Genomic DNA, 14257 nt, shown 5'->3' on the forward strand with positions numbered 1-14257 from the left:
CTAATTTTCTCATGATAATGGATGAGTGGTTCTTCCCTAATTGGTAGTTTCGGGTGGGATTATGGGCTTTTATTTGTTCTCTGATCACCTCGGACATTGCTAGAGCAATGTTTCAATTGATAGCCTGACACTTCCCTCCCACTTTTTTCCTCATACTACAATTTCAGAGTCAGTTAAGCCATCTGATGATGCTGTTTAATTCTCTTATAAATAACAGGTTTGCAGAATGGGAGAACTGCTGCTAAGAAATTACAGCCCAACAGAACAATTTGGGCATTATTTTGGATGGCACACACACATCTATTATTTCAAAATTATTATTGTGGTGTTTTCATATAATCTTTGATTAAATTGAGTAGTTATCTTCAGAAGAACTACCATAACTGTAACCCAGTTGTGTAAAAACTCATTTGCTAGTGGCAGTGTGTAACCCTAAGTAGTTGAGTTTCACCTCTATTTTTTTCCTCAGTTTAATAAAAAAGGAAAACTTACGCAAAATAAATTGAATTGGTTTTCATGCAGAAAAACATTTGTGTGACAAAATCACATACTTGCAAAGATCACAGTTAACTCTGTGCTAAGAGATCTGTGCAAATATCTTAAAACATCTAAGTTACATGGACTAAATAAGCTCTATCTAAAAGGTGACAGGTGTTTGTTTCTCCCACCTCAAAGCCACGTTAGACGGCTCTTGCAGAGTTTCTTTAAAACATGAACTATCTTGGAGATATTTTTCTATGCTAGAAAAATTACTGGGCTAATGATAAATCTGCAATGCATGCATAACGAATAACATCAGTTTTCCATTCAAAAGTCTCTAGAAACTCTGTGGGGCGAGTGATTATCACACCAGCAATTGTGCATTTTCTCTGAAAACTCATCAGCCACTCTTCTCCTTTTGGTGTCTGTCTGTCCCTGTCTTTAGCCCTTTGGGATATGCAGGGGGGGTAAAACTGAGCATCTCCTGCCCTGGTTTTGCACGTCTGTATTTTACCTTGTAGGACTCCTAAATTGGGAAAGGAAGTGACCTCTGTTTGTGCAACAATTTGTACTAAATGCAGTTATGACCCCCCCAGGATATCTCAGGCCAGTGACTCTGACATTGAACCCACTGGGGAGCAGTGGCTTTCTGGAGAAGCATCAGGAGATCCCACAGGTTTCCTTGAGACATCTCAAATAAAACCAGGTGTCCTATGAGAGTAACAGAATCACTTCCAGGGAATTATTCTTCTGAACTACTTCATATGCCTACACTGAGTCGAAATTAATCTTATCTTAGATCTTTATCAACTTTTAAAGAAGGATTGAGTAATTAACTTCTTTCTGACATTGAAACTATAACCGTGTGCTTCAGTCTGCAGATGAGATATCTACAGGTAGATGCATATAAATTAAGTTCTCACAAGTGATTAATGAGCCTGAACTCTCTGTTTGAGAATTTGATTCTCTTTAGTCAATGAAAATCTGAAGCCATGTTCAGGTCCTTCAAACGTAGCTGGTTCTGATTCAGATGGTCAATGATTTCCCACGAGTCCCACCACTGCCACATAGGACGGGTCAGTAAAACTTCAGAGTTTCAGTAAAATTCAGAGACAGAGAAGAATTTTGATTGTGCTGACCCTCAAGATCTGGGATATCTGAGAGGTGGGATGGGTCACAGAATAATTTGGATAGAAGGGATCTCTGGAAGCCATTGATTCCAGTCCCCTGCTCGAAACATCAGCCTGCAGAAACCGAAAAGACCCACACCAAGAGATAAGTAGAAAGGGTCAGTGAATAAAAACTGCAATAAAATCACCCTCCATGCCTCTTTTGGGGTACTTTAAATGGACATGCCCTGATAGATGAGCTGTAGCTAATCTTCTTGACTTAACCCAAGTTCTTCACTTTAAAACAAAGCTCTGAAGCCTGGATGGACTCCCTTTGCCACTCTACTGATTTCAGTATGAAGCAGACATTTTTATAAGAGCACAAATTTTAATTTAGGGTGGAGTTTTTAGAGGGGGGTAGGATACATTTACAATAGAATAAATAAAAGAGAAATAACAGAAGATTTGCACCACACATTTCAATATACACTGAAAGATGGACAACTTTAGGAGCAGCAGGCATTTCTTTGCCTGCATTTAAGTGGGGCTGGGAAAATCAGGAAAATTATTTGCTAATGTTTAGTCTTATGTAGTCATCACATTGAGGAACAAACTCTTTTCATTTCTGCAGCAAAACATAATGGAAAAGCAAGTTTCTCACTCAGAGCTTTTATTAAAAAGCAAGTAAAATTTTAGGCACAGACTGGTGCAAATTCAGCTTTTTATACACAGATTACCAGCAGAACTTCCCAAGCTTTATTGTAATCTTTAGCAATGACATCTCTGAGTTAGAATTTTTACTCGTAACCTATACTAAAATTGTTTTTTATGGGAGAATGCTGATGTTTTTATGACTTTTTTTCTAGGAAAAAATTCTGATGTTATTATTGTATTTTGAGTTGACCACTTCATGGGTGTATTTATTATTGCATAACTTTAGCATTTTGTTGAAGAATATTATAGATTTATGCATATAGATAACATATTTGGCTTGAAAGCAGAACTTTTTGATTTTCAGCACAAAAAAGTTAAATGCTTCATTTTGTAAAGAAAAGTGGATAAAAGAAATTATTCTGAGGAAAAAAGCACAAACATTTTCTGACCACGTCTATTAATAGAAACTGTTTTTCCTATTTGATATATACATGGGATTTCTCAGGTGCAAAATGCAAAGGGTTTTTTTTATTCATAAGAAATTTCAGGAGACAAATGGCTTCTTTGCATTTCACCAATGAGAAGCAGATCAAAACTGTGTACTTGGAAATGTAGCACTATCTGCAGGGACTAGGTGCAAAACTATTTGAAACTGCTCATTTCTTTTTCCGGCTTAGCAAAGCCTCTGATCATCCTGTAACTATAGCAACATAACCATAAGCTGCTCAATTTTAGACACTTTTTGTGAATTGTCTTTTTTGCCCAGAATATAAAAAGATAATGGAAGAGAGGCACTCTGCTTTGTTTGCCTTGTTAAGCTATATTTAAATACTAAGTGATAAACAAATTGAATTAAAAAATCTCCTGTCTCTAAGTTTTTTCACTGTTAATTTTATTTACCTGGGGAGTTTTAGAGGAGGTGATCCCTTTTCCTGGATGTAGGCACATCATTCCATTTGGGAAGCCCAAGTCCCACCTGCTATCCAGCTGCCACAGCTGCCATATTTGGGAGATTTTACTTGGTTTAGGTGGAAATAGATACCCATGCCCAAAAAACTGAATTGCACCAAAATCTGGCCAAGAATATTCTTCAGGAGATTCTTGATTCGTGCCATCAAGATGACAGGATATTTCCTTAGTGTCAGACATCCAGGTAATGCTAAGAGCCTGGAAAGTACTGGACAGGACTTCATCAGGTCCTGTGAAATCCAATAGATTGCTTTTCCACCAGAATGTCTTCTCTTGGTGTCTTCTTGAAATACTTCAACCTAAAAAATCTCTACTTTTTCCAATTCAAGAATTGCTATTGCACTTTAATCACAATTCCTCCTAGCATGGAAGACATCAGAAGGCTGTGCTTCCTGTAGTCCAGCAAAACAAAGACTCAGGAACAGAGTTTTAGTCTTTCTTGATCTGTCAGATCCTGAGATATCTCAGATCTATTGAAAGTTTGACAAAATGTGGCAGAGGTGTAAAACAATGCAGGAAGTTAAGCCTTCAACCCAAAGCCTGCTGAGATCCTGCAGGAAATTGTCTGAGAATGAAGCAGGAGCATAATTGGTTTGGAGGCAGAAGTTGATTTAGGTCATATTATAGGAATTTAGGCATTTTTCTGCAGGTGGAGCTTTAACTCAGCTGGATTGATACAAATTTCCTGCAGGTCTTGGGTTCTGTTTGTTGGTCCCATACAGATGTCACAGGCAGCATAAAGAAACTCAAAGTTTCTGTAGGGGTAAACCCGCTGTCATGTGCTGAAATTGTTGGGTTCTCTTCCAACTCAGGATATTCTGTGATTCTGTGGTGATGAAGACCTAATAAGAACAGCCAGGAGTCAACCTCTAGGCACAGATATATATATGACTCTCAATTTGACTGATTTTGGTGCATAGAACTGAAAATTAAAATTAAAACTACTTGAGGCATCTTAAGATATTGATGTATTGTCACTGAGGTGACAAATACAAAAAAATTGCAGGAAAGGTAAAATAACCTCGGACATTTCAAATGCCATAAACAATTTGGAAACTGAGCTAAGCAGTGACCATTTGTGTGTGCAACTACAACCCAGACAGTTTTTATTCATTATTTTAATCCTGTCAAAGAAATGAAAAATACAGGAAAAAAAGATAGAACCTGAGAAAAATACCTGCTAATAACACTATAGCTTAAAATGCAGAATAAAACATTTACCAAGTATCACACAGCACTACAAATTTCTAGTACTGGCAAGAAAAAATTGAACATTTTAGGATGGTCAAAGCAAATGCCCTGGTGTTGTATGTGTCAAGCTCATGGAGAGGCCCAGTAAAAGAACTGTGTCCTTCCAAATACAGAAGTGTGAACCCTGATTAATATCTGACCACTGGAGATCCAAAGGGTCCATCAGTACATGTACAGTGGGTCTGTTCACAATTCATTTCTTGACTTTCTCTGTAGCCATTGGAAAGAAATAGAAAATCTCAGAGAGCAATTCACCACTGCTGGTCTGGATTTTTTTCAGAATAACTTGAATCATGTGTTATTAAGTTTTATTTATGTTTGTATTCATAGAGGATAGAGAGGTCAAAGCAGAGCAAATGCCTGCCCTGAGCAGCAAGGACCACTCCTGAGGAAATAAATAAACCATTTTGCAGGATTTTTCCATATTGACCCCCAAAGTGTAAATGAGCAATACAAGTCTGAAATTAAATGAATTTTATGTAACTACATAAGGACTTTTTTTCCCCACAAAATGTCCAAACTCAAACCAATATATCTTTTGCTTTCTTCAATCATACTGATAAAAAGTATATCTCAGACCAGAGCTGTTCAAACTTTTGCTTGGTGAGATAGTGCTTTTATCTGAACTGATGTCCACACTATTATTATTGTGGAAAACTGCAAAAACAACTTATTTCTTTTTTCTTAAACTTTACAGGTTTTGAATCGACTACTCCAGATAAATTGGATGGAAAAATGAAAACCTCTTCCTCCTCCTTTTAACTTTTACTTCCAGATATTTTTCTTTTCACACACACACAAAAAACTTTTAAAAACAACTCCAAGTCCTTAATTTTTGAATAATAAAACATTACTTTGATCTTATTTCTTGGCTGTGAGCATAAAAATGGGATTGCTCATATGAATGAATATAAATTCATGCAAGACAAGGACATAACCATGCCAGCGTCCTTTTCAGTCAAAGTTTTTCTAACTCCCTTTTTATGTCCTTCCAGTACTACTGAAGTTAATTACTAATATCTATAAAAAATGGAGAGGGAGGAAAAACCACTTAAATTCCAGATCTTCTGGAAATAATCAGATTATTTAAAGGACCTGCAAAGACTGAATGTTTATAAACAAACATTAAATAATAGCATTTCAGTCCCCCAAGTGGAAAATCCATCAGCACTCTATGATCTCACCTCTACAGTCATAAAATTGTAAGTTTGCTCATAGATAATTATCAGAAGATCTAAAGTCACTATTTCTAGTAAAGACTACACATAATCAGATAAATAGCTGTGAGCATTGGCAGTCAAATTCCTTACTTGTTTTCACTGGTCTTGGTGACATTGCAATGGTTATCAAAAAGAATAAACAGAGCTTTGGTTTCTCTCCTCATCTCAGGTCTCCTAAATCATCTTAACCCGGTTGCTTGTCCCCAAAAGTGTTACTTACCTGCCTACCTGCCTTCTCCCAGTTCCCACCTCTGCAGCCTCTGAGAATTCAGTTCTGCTTTCCTCTAAGACACACAGATGAAAATACTAACAAGAAATGCTTCCTTAGGGCAGGAAATTATTACCAAAGGTCTGCCTGATTTGATTTTCTTGCTATATTTTCTCTGTCACGAGAATGAGAAGTTGCAGAAATACACTCCCAGACAGGTCAATGTTCTTATTCCAGAGAAAACTCTTTCTCTACTTTTCCCAAGGGATCCCAGTCCTCATTTTAGCCCATACTGTGATGGATAAAACCCTCACACCATTATGAGATGTTAAATCACCTTCAGATTTTGGATATTTAAATCACTCCCACTCCAGGGTCTTTCCTGAGCAGCTGGAGAAGAAGGAAAGGCAGAAGAATTGGACACTGTGTCTACTATTGAAGTCTTGCTGTTGAGCAATTGGGATTGGAAAATTTAGGGCATGGGAAGGAAATAGCTCAAAAAGAGTGAACAGTTCACAAGGTAGCTTCAAGCCTGGTCTGTTTGAATTCACTATGAAGCCAGGGATTTCATGGGATGGAAAGATAGGATGACAGGAACCTTGCAGGAGCTTAATTCATTATCTTCCTTGCTTAAAGTCTGTGGTCCTGAGACTAATAAGAAATTTTAATGTGAAAGTTCTTACATGAAAGAGAAAAGACTTGAATAAAACTTCAATGAAGTCCTAACATTCTATAGCAAGTACTTCTGAGAAAAAATGGGATTTTTTGTCTCAGAGCAGCAGTATATTAATATTATATTCATAGAATCATAGACTGGGTTGCATGGAAAGGGACTTTAAAAATCATCTCATTCCAATCCATGACCATGGGCAGGCACATCTTCCACTAGACCAGATTGCTCAGAGCTCCATCCAACCTGGCACTGAAGACTTCAGGGGTGGGGCAGCCACAGATTCTCTGGTAAATCTGTGCCAGTGTCTAACCACCCAGAGAGGGAAGAATTTCTTCCTAATATCTAATCTAAATTTACCCTCTTTCAGTTTAAAGCTGGTCTTCTGGTCTTGCTAGAGTAGACAGCAACAGCAAGTAGGAAAAGAAAAAATAAATTGCCCGTTCAGTGATATTGATTTTGCTAATAATCTTGTTTCAGCATGTTAGTGTTTTTTCTATAAGCTACTTTGGAACACATTTGAGAAGTCTGGCTAATGACATGTGAAATCATATATACAGTAGAAACCATTAGACACTATGAAATGTGTCCTCGTAGTGTTATTGGGAGGCCTTGCTTCATTACAAATACAGTATAATCATCATGGCTGATGGAGTTTAAACAAGAATTCGCTGCAGTTTGTTTTGGTTCACTAAAGACAGCTGTGTCAGAGGTTTTTGTATTTAGCTACAAATGCTTGGATTCAAGGAGAGAGTCAAAGGGTAGCCAGCATTCATGGAATATTATTTTCTTTAACAAGCACAACAGTGATTTAACAAATTCAGCAATGGTTTTGAAAACAGAACACAATGTGAAAAACGGAATATAAATACTTTAGGATTCAATCCAGAGACCTTTTAGTTCAATTTGCCTTTCAAACAGCTGCTGTACCTTATTTATGCAGCATAAATAACCTATGAAATTACAATTTAGATTAGTCTATATTCATTCCTCTCTATACATGAAGTAGGAGTACAGAAAAGTGCTAGCTCTTGATTTTGGGTGTAAAATTCAAGTCAGGTTTTTGACTTAAACACCATCTATATTTCAGATGGGAATTCTGACTCTGTCTATTCTTCCTTTAATACTGATTTTTCTTGGTTGCTTCTGTTATTTTGTGATTTTCCCCCCAATGAATGGCAGCAATTAAACCAGCACTAAGGGAAACTAAAGTGATTGTGCATTTCATACATTAAGAATTGATTTAGAACTCCGCTGTGAAGGAAAAGATAACTGCTGGGGGACTTATACTGGACTTTATCCCCTAAACACATTATCAGATTTACTTCATTTTTTGTGTAGCATTATTGCCACTTGGGCTTTATTTTTATACATGGGCCATTACTGACTCTTAGTGTACCACATGTTCAGTTGCACTGAGTAATGGTATAGAGGAAAGGACTACCTTCAAAGTTTAGATAATCTTCCTTAAACTAATCTCATTATGGAGTAAGTGTCCATGTCTTAAAATGAACCCAGATATTGACATTATAGTCCTTGTCAGAAACCAGCTTCAATCATGTGAATGGAATATTTTCATATTGAATATTTTTTTAATTAGGAGAAAAGATGTAAAACATTTAACTGCATCTTGAGCCCTTCCAGTCAAGGCCTTTCTGAAAGCAGCTCTGAAGTGTGTTACTTCTATATCTAAATTAAACTTAGAGTACAGACTTGTTTTTTTCTGAAAGCACTAGGGATCTATGTGCAAAAAAAAAAAAAAAAAAAAAATCCTTTCTAACTGTGATGAATTTATATATTATGCCCCATTCCTGGAAGAGTTCAAGGCCAGGCTGGATGGGGCATTGAGCAACCTGGTCTAGTGGAATTTGTCCCTGCCCATGGCAGGGGGATTGAGATGAGATGATATTTAATACCCCTTTTAACTCAAGCTTTTCCATGATTATATGGTTCTATGTTTCTATTCCTAGAAGCTATGAACTACTGAAAACTGCATGCTATGCCTTGTCCTGAATTAGGTGGATTAAGGGGAACTGAATGCTCCAGATCCTATCTGCTTACATCTGTCTCAGTAATGTGTCACAAGAAGGAAATAAGGCAAGAGAGAAATTATTAGAGTCTGCCAAATATTTTCTGTGAGATTTCTTGTGCAGGAACTTGTGTTTTCTTTAAACACATCCCTACAGAGTCTGCTTTCCTCAAACTTTAAATTTTCGACAGATAACGAAAGTTTCAGATTTTCATCAAGAAGACAATTTTCCACAGGAAGGAATTCTGCTGTTTGACTGTACCTAGAAATTACCAATTTCAGAAGTTTCCTAAGCTGTACTGCAATGTATATAAATATTTCTGTTAAATCTGTGCAATCTTTACCAAGAGCAGAACAGATGAGTACATGCAAGCCATGAAGTGAACAACTCCAACACACCTTAGTGTGAAGATTCCCATTTCTCCTGTTGCAGTATCCATCCTGTTTTTCCCTCTCCCTAGTGCTTGGAGTACTTTCTCCTCCTCTGATGTCAATATTCAATCAGAATTGGTTTGCAAGTGAAAAAGTTGAACTGGGGAGTCTAACCTGAATAATAATCAAACCTTTAAAGTTAATTGTAATGAAAAAGCTGTTTAGCTTTGATTTAATTCTATAAATTTAATTCACATTGACCTTTAAATAGGCCATCTTGTGGGGAAGGGATACATCACATCTGTTGCACCACAAAAAAAGGGATATCAGGGAATGGACCATCTTGCCTACAAGTTTCATTTTAATCTTAATTGGTTTACTACTATGAACTTTTCTTCTTGGCTGAAGGCAGAACTGGAAGCTGGTATAGCAGGAACATTTTTTTCATTTCTTCTGTGTTTTAACTGTAATAAAAGAACCTTCCCAATTTCCTCATAATCTGCTACATGTCAATTCCCCCAGGTTGCTAGCTTCATTCTGTTTCTATTTTTAAACTAAGGTAGTTGACTCTTGTTCTTCTCAGCTACCCTTTGCTTAACCTCTAATTTGAGTCTGCCAGTCTTTCCTGTTTGTCACTAAGAAACACTCTAGTAAGTAAGAAACAAGTTCTTTGTGCAGAGGAGCACAAACTTGTTTTTTCCTTTATTGTTATTTCCTTTATTTTCCATCCTGTGCATCTTGCTGAGTATTTCACTGTACTGTTGTGTCCTGCAATAAATCCATCAAACCCCAGAAAATGCAAAAATTGAGGTTGCAGGTGTAAAGATAGCTCAGGCTAGCAGCACTCAGGATTTCACCAGAGTGAAATCCAGGGCTTGTGGAAAGCAGAGCAAGGTTGGGCTTGTCTAAAGCAGAACAAGGTTCCTTTACTGGACCAGAACTTCATTTGGGTCTTTATAGGAATGAGAAACATAAGCAACCTTTTTTCTCAAATTACGCATCATTTGATGCTGCAAACCGAAAAAAAAAAAATTTAAAAACCAAAAAGTTCTCAGACTCCCCCAAAAGTTGTCATATCTTACATCATTACTTTAAAACCAAGACCTAAGCCATTTTTTTACTATACTTTTAGGACTTTGGGAATCATTTGAAGCAGATATTTTAAGCAGTTTTCCTGTGTTATATATCTGAATATGGAATCTGATGTTCCTCATCTTTTGCAGTCACGGCTGTGAGTAAAACTTCCTGTATTTCAAGGTTTGCAGTAACTCATGAGAGAAAATCCCCACTAATTAGACTCAGCTAGATGAGGATTGGAGTGAGGAAGAGGACAGGGGATGAATGAATGAATGATGAATTCCATGCAAGAGAGATTGGAATAACTTGTAGGGAAATAGTCTCTATAAAATGTGTATGCCATGAAACTTACATGTGAGGAAATAAAATTCCTACTCTTACCTTCTGTGGCACAGCAATTTTTTGCTTTCCCATGGAAAAAATGGTATCTGCACTTTGTTTGGTTTGGGTGGTTTTTTTCATGTTACAGTTATTAAAATTAAATGTTTTATGCTGCTACTGATGTCCTAACTTATTCAAAACTCTTCTCTACCTCTTTGACTATAGATCTTACCTTAAGCCCATTGTAGGCAACAAAATTACAGCCCTGCTGTCCTCTAAAGGTTTGTTTCCCCTTTTATTGAGTTCCCATGGAGTTTTTAGCACTGGCTTAACTAAGAGTAAGTTCAGTTTGTAAAATCATATTTTTGATTTCAACTACAAATGCACATTTAATAAAAAGAGCTTTCTGCTGATAATAAATATTCTCATGCTGGAAGACACAACAGTGCAGAAATTATATTTAAGGCAAATGAAATTCAAGTTGTTTTTCTGAGAATAAACCTCAAGTCTGTGCTCAAAACAAAAAAAAAGCAAAAAAGAGAAAAAGAATCAGGGAAACAATAAAACCCTACAAATCAGGTGATAGTAATTCTGATCTACCTGTATTTTAGAAGTATAGCCAAGAGATTAAAAACATGTTAACACCATGATAACAGAAATGGTATAAACATTTCAAATAAGCAGGATTGAGTCATCTAGATAATATGACCTCTGAAGAAAGAGTGAAAGAAACTGTAGTTATTTAAGCTTAACAAAGCAAGGTGAGAGATTGAGATATTTTATCCCAAGTATAGAGAAAATAATTCTGCAAGGAGGATTGGAAACACCAGTCTGCCATGGTCATGATGGGTACAAAACAAAACCAAAAAAATTAGACTTCATCAGGAAAAACACATCTGGTTCATAGAATAGGAGAAATTTCCTGCCAGGGTGACAAAGTACTAGGATAGATTATTTAACATTTCATGAAAATTTCTTAGAGGAAAACAGGAGTTAAAGTGACACAGTACAGCTGATCCCATTAAGGGGCAAATGGGTGGATTAACTCAATGTTTTCTGGCCTCTCAGAGCCTGTTCTCCTCTGATAAGAAAACATTTTCCTTTTACAAATTTCATCTAGAAAAACTGCCTTTGTTGAAAGTGAAATTCTTTGCAGAAATGTGGTATTTTGGGTAGAGATCTGTTGGGAATTTTGACTTATGTGATTTTGAACTGGCTTTTTTAGCTGATATTCTGAAATGATAATTTAAAGATGTAAAATGAATATTAAGAACAGAAGAAAATGGTTTTAAATTATTTCTGTGGGTTTTTTGCTTTTTTTGGTGGGTCCTTAAGATTTTTTGTTTGTTTTTTTGTTGTTTTATTTTTTGTTTGGTTTTGTTTGTTTGTGTGTTTTTTGTTTTGATTGATTGGTTGGTTGGTTGGCTGGTTTGGTTTTTTGGTTTTATTTTACTAAATCTACAGATCACTCAAAAGCAATGATTAATTCAGTTTTGGAAAGAAGTCAAATTCTGTAATGTCAGTATTTCCTGGACATATTTGTTTTAAATTCTTTCACTGTATCACAAACATATATGTTTTCAGTACTTCCCTTTGCCAAAGGAATAAATTTGGAGCTGTCAATTTTTAATTGAAGCTAGAGTTAGATGACATGTGAATTTTGTAGCTTTTAGGGAATATTATCTATGTACAATCAATGAGTTCTGCTGAACTTTATAGAAGTGTCTTGTTACGTCAAGGAGCTATAAAAGTTTCACTCTTTTCTGAAGTAACCCTTTATTTAAATGATATTGCATAACAAAAACAGACTTCATCTTTTTCTGTGAGAGACTGCACTAAAAATATCTGTACTTTGACCAGCAGTGTGGTTGGGGTTTTTTGGTGCAGTGCCTCACTCTCTGTGTTACTTGATGAGAAAATAAGTTCTGGGTCAGGGTTTCCTTATAGAGGAAAAATTTTAATTTGTTTCTTCTAAGGCTGCTAGTAATAAAATTAAAAAAAAAAAATTAACACTATCTTTCTTTGAACACATGAAGGAAAAACCTTTTCAGAAAAATATTGTATAACATAATAAGGTTTTTTTGTTGTTGATGATAACATCCATACTCACTGATCTAACTCAGTGTCTTGTTTCTGCTCTTGTTCAAAAGCATTCATATAACATGCAGTGCCATAAAACTGTCTCATATGAAATAAAAAAGTCTGTGTATGTGATTTTTTTCCCCCAAGCACACAACGAAAGGAACTATTGACTGTGAGACAAATTTCCTATTCTTAGGTTAATTCAGCGACACCTCTAAAAGTTTCTTTTGAAATTGAGATTGGAAATTAAAAACAAATATTCAGAGTTGTGTTCTTGTGAAGATAATTCAAGATTAAACTTCCAGTAATGTATTTGTCACTTTTCCTACACAAAGCCTCCTTACTCAGCATCTCATCCAGAAAAGGAAAGGGAAATATAAAAAGCACCTGAAAGGAACAAGAAAGGTCCTTTTTCTCCACAAAAGAAGGCAGAGTCTGCACAGCACTCTAAGTTCTCCCTTTCCTCCAAAATATCATTTATACTTACATAATTCAAAGCAGGCGAAGAGGACAATGCAATCTGCCATCCTATGTGCCGTGGGTCCCTTCAAATCTATTAATAACATTTTAAGTGGAAGACAATTTTTGGCAATTTAGGTTTGGTTTCCACAGATTCCACTGGACCTTTGCCTGTGCTTCCCCTCTGTTCAGCCCTGTTCTTCTGTTGACAGAGCATCATAGCAGAATAAGACTAAGATTTGGTGGAAAGAGATGGTTTGATGTTTTGGTAAGAGGATTTTACAACAGTTTTCACTTATTTGCATCTCAAGGAGAGACAGGCTCTCTATAACAAAACCCTCCGAATGCTAATAATGCAATAAAAAATTTTAAAAATTCCAGGAAAACAAATTTTGCAAAATTGTTGTTATGAATAAAGATAAAAAAGGAGAAAACAGAAAATAATTTCAAACTTTAATAAGGTTGGTTAGCGTCTTGCCCAGATGTTTCCAGCTGCAGTTTATAAATTGTTCAAAGAGAGACCTCCCACAACCCCTCAGGGGCGTATTCCAGCTTGTCCTTCTTCCAAAATCATCTGCCTTTACATGGTGAGAATTTCCATTCTGACAGCCTAAATCTGCCCCCTTTGGTGTTTTTTCTGGTGCGCATCCATGAAAAGCCTGATTCCATCCCCTGTGAATTCTCCATTTATGTCCACTCACTCCATACTGTTACTTTTAAAATATTTTTCTTCAAAATGGGGTTTTTTTATTTTTATTTCAAGCTGTACATGATGTATGCATGTGGAGACAGAGAGAATTCAAATAATTGTGCGTTTTCTCATGTGAACTTCTGCATTCTCTCCTCTGAAATAAAGGCTGTCATAGTATCTTCCAAAACAAATCCCTAGATCTAGCCTCACATTTCATATTTATCCATCCTAATGAGATCCAAGGTAATTATGTAATAACATTGAAGGCAATATTTAAGTGCAAGGGCATGAACTCTAAATGGCAATTTTTAACTCAGTGATAAATGACTATGTTATATATTACACAGATTGTAGGATTTACTTTAAGGAAATGGCTCCACACCAGCCTAAATCCAAGTAAACTGAATTTTAGCTGCCCGCCCTCTTTGCTACGTGGGCCCCTGTCACCAGCTGGTGAGCTTGTTAAAGGATCAGACCTACCAAAAAATCATATCCTGCAAAAAGTGGTTGTTTCACTGGGAACTGCTGAGGAGAAACTGATAACTGAGGACATTAATGGCTCTTTTCCTAACTGTGGGCTGAGTTTCCAACAATCTGTATGTTCCCAAATAAGTGGCAGTGTTTGGCTCCATCTCACAAATTATTCTATTTTACTTAACTTGCAG

This window comes from Melospiza georgiana, chromosome 4 (assembly GCF_028018845.1).
Source record: "Melospiza georgiana isolate bMelGeo1 chromosome 4, bMelGeo1.pri, whole genome shotgun sequence".
In the NCBI taxonomy this organism is placed as follows: Eukaryota; Metazoa; Chordata; class Aves; order Passeriformes; family Passerellidae; genus Melospiza; species Melospiza georgiana.